Source organism: Chrysemys picta, chromosome 13 (genome assembly GCF_011386835.1).
Source record: "Chrysemys picta bellii isolate R12L10 chromosome 13, ASM1138683v2, whole genome shotgun sequence".
Lineage (NCBI taxonomy): Eukaryota > Metazoa > Chordata > Testudines > Emydidae > Chrysemys > Chrysemys picta.
In genome coordinates this window covers 13,473,970-13,477,696 of record NC_088803.1, presented here as the reverse complement: position 1 = coordinate 13,477,696, position 3,727 = coordinate 13,473,970, and the positions used below count along the sequence as shown (strand labels likewise).

Genomic DNA, 3,727 nt, shown 5'->3' with positions numbered 1-3,727 from the left:
GGGAACTAGGGGTGTTGGGGTGCTGCAGCACCCCCAGGTTTTACTGTGAAAAGTTTGCTGGTGCTGTCGAAACAAAGTTAGCATTATTTTGTGATTCTGGAGAATCGCAGAGCTGTGCTGCTCCCATGTGGTGTAAGCGGGAATTGCGCTCTGTTCACAATTTTGAACACACAGGGTTTACAGCTTTCAGCACCCCCACTATAAAAAGTGTTCCCGCGCCACTAGCTGGTCTGGATTCCAGCTATGAATTTATCAGTGCTCAGCTAAGGCCTATAGACTTGGCAAGATACGGCACCTGGTTTGTCGGCATCACACCCATTATTCAATATTTGTTCCCTACTGAGATGCTATAGACTGTAATCAAGTCACCCCGTAACCTGCTCTTTGTTAAGATAAATAGACTGAGTTCCTTGAGTCATTCACTATAAAGCATGTTTTCTAATCCTTTAATCATTCATTTAATCACTGTAAAAATGGGAAATTTTGAATAAAAATATTTGTAAACAAAAATACAATACATCATCACCCCAGATACATTGCCTATTTATCAGAGATGCTGAGCACGTTGAGATCCCATTGATATCCATGGGGATTTGTGGGTGCTTTACGTCTCTGAGCATCAGGTCAATTACCGAGTTGCCTAAATGCAGATTTCAGTGCCTAACTGTAGGCACGCAAGTTTAAAAGTGTTAGTCAATCATTTATAAGACATGTCAAATATTTGTGCTGTTTCCTCAGTATGGCTCCAGAGACTATTCAAAAGGCAAAGACTCTGTCCTGAAGAACTTATAGTCCAAATTAGGACAGGATGAGAACTGGTGTCCTCAGTAGGGAATGGAAGGGAAGACAATGGCTGTAATAAGAAGAGCACATGATTGCTTTTGTTAGTAACACGTGCATGCTGAGGATTTCATAATCAATCAGCTAAACAGAAAGAGTGCTCTGACAGGCATCCATAACTGGTCGCAGAACAACAGATTTTGGCCCTGGTGCTGTAACTGGATCTGTACGAATGGACTCCTGTGCCTGTCCGGAACCCCATTTACCTCAGCGGGACCCCGCACATGGGTGCAGGGGTCCATCCAGCAAATCCAGATCAATGAAATGGGCTGTGAAGTGCTGTTCTATTCTGCCATTTGCTTATCAATGACACTTACTTTTCAACCAATCCCATCCTTCAGCTCACGTCATCTCCATTCTTTTCAGCATCTGTTGAGGTTACTGATCGAAAACGAGATGGAGAGGCAGTGATGCTAAGGGGGTTTGAGAGAGATTCTCCTCCCTCTAGTGTGTCATCAACCAAAATGTCTACTGGGATTGATTTTTTATGTCAATGGGGTTACACAGATTTGGTTGACGGCAGAATGTATGTAGACAATGGGGTCAAATATATGTTAGAATTTCAGACCAGGATGCTCAGCAATTTCTGAAAATCAAGCCCCTTTATGGTTTCTCAAGTCAACCAGCAAATTTGAGAAAATCAAAATCACCATCTACTTTGGCAAATCTTGGCCAATAACATTATGCTAGAAAGAGAGAATACATCCTGTTGTACATATCCCATGTTTAATGTCCAGGGTTGGAAACTAGTGAAAAACATCTTCGATTTGCAAACCTATCACTTATCGAGCTCAATTCACCACTGCCCATTCCACTCAAGTCATTGCAGTTGTGCTGGGGAAAAGCTAGAGTAACACAGGAGTTAATGAGACTTATTTATACCAATCACTGACACAGATATTTACTATGCCGCTTTCACAAAGTTATCTGACCAAAAAAAGCAGTGATTGGAAGGTTATTTTCAATTTAGATTCTTAATACTCTTTGTCCACCTGTAAGCCAACACAGTGTACTGGATGGATAATATGGGATCTGGTTTAGAAGAAAGGGTTGTACATGAGGTTTCTAAAAGCAGATCTCTCTTGTATGGCTCACAACACGAGAAATGGGGTCAAATAGGAGAACTAATTGGACACGGTGTTGACACCGGTGTAATCTAAGAAAATATTTGTGTAAATCCACATGGAATAGGACCCACTTTATTTTTTATCCAACTTAGAGTGTTGAATTAGAAATGTGAATTTGTCCATCTGAGTCCCCTTGGCTTTCAAAATCTCACTTGTGTTTTATCTATCTATCTATCTATCTATCTATCTATCTATCTATCTATCTATCTAATTGAATTTCCATAACCTGCTATGTTGGTTAATTTCATTTCTTTTTCTCTTCATACAGATCACTAAATGTGAATGGAAAACCAAACCAATGTGCATGAATTTATTCTTGTGGGACTTTCTAATTACCCGGAACTTCAATTTTTCCTCTTCCTGGTGTTTTTAGTTATTTACCTAATCACCCTGGTGGGGAACATGATGATTATGCTGGTGATAAGGGCTGATCCTCAACTCCAAACTCCCATGTACTTCTTCCTGTCTCATTTGTCCTTTGTTGATATCTGTTATTCCTCAGCCATTGTCCCTAAGATGTTGGTGAATTTCCTAGCAAAGCACAAAACCATTTCTGTCAATGGCTGCCTTGCCCAGATGTTCTTCATCCTCCTCTCAGCTGGCACTGAAGTTTTTGTGCTCTCGGCAATGGCTTATGACCGATACACTGCCATATGTCACCCATTGCATTATGTGGGGACCATGAACAAACGAGTGAGCAGACAGTTGGTGGGTGGTTCTTGGATAATGGGACTCTTGTATTCACTGGTCAACACTGTCCCTGTGTTAAAGTTACACTTCTGTGGGCCCAATGAAATCAGGCATTTCAGCTGTGAGCTCCCTCCGCTACTACAACTATCTTGCACCGTGACCTTGACCAATAAAATAGCTTTTCTTTCTTCTGCTGTGATATTTGGTTTCAGCTCCTTCCTCTTCACCTTGGTCTCCTACATTCACATCATCTCCACTATCCTCCGAATACGCTCCTCGGAGGGAAGACGTAAAACCTTCTCTACATGCAGCTCCCACCTCATTGTGGTGGTTTTATTGTTTGTGACAGCTCTTTCCCAGTACATGAAACCCAGTTCAGTCACTTCCCTGGTTCTAGATGAACTCTTCTCCATCCAGTACAGCATCTTGACCCCCATGTTGAACCCCATCATCTACAGCTTGAAAAATAAAGATATGAAAACTGCTCTGACAAGAACACTAGGGAAAATTCAAGTTTCTCATGCAATGTAACCATTTCTAGGTTTTATCATTTTCAATAAAATTATAATATAAATCGAAGAATTGTGGAAACTGCACTATCTAGATATTTTGAGTTCTTTCAACTGGTTGACACTGATACACAATTGGCAATCAATTTAGTCTAGATCAGGGATCAGCAACCTTTGGCACGCGGCCCGTCAGGGAAATCCACTGGCGAGCTGGGATGGTTTGTTTACCTTCAGCGTCTGCAGGTTCAGCCGATCGCAGCTCCCACTGGCCACGGTTCACCGTTCCAGGCCAATGGGGGCTGTGGGAAGTGGCACGGAGCAAGGGATGTGCTGGTTTCCGCTTCCCACAGCCCCCATTGTCCTGGAACAGTGGGAGCTGCGATCAGCCAAATCTGTGGACCCTGCGGGTAAACAAACCGTCCCGGCCCGCCAGCAGATGTCCCTGATGGGCTGCGTGCCAAAGGTTGCTTATCCCTGGTCTAGATAAAAGCACTCATGCAAACACAGTTTATAGGGCCAAAATGTTAGGTGTGATAAACAGATGTATCTCAGTTGGCTTCA

General features: G+C 42.6%; 1 pseudogene; it reads left to right on the top strand.

The window, feature by feature from the left end:
• The first annotated feature begins 2,243 nt into the window (after nucleotides 1-2,243).
• LOC135975136 (olfactory receptor 5V1-like) lies at nucleotides 2,244-3,188 on the top strand (annotated as a pseudogene).
• Nucleotides 3,189-3,727: the final 539 nt, after the last annotated feature.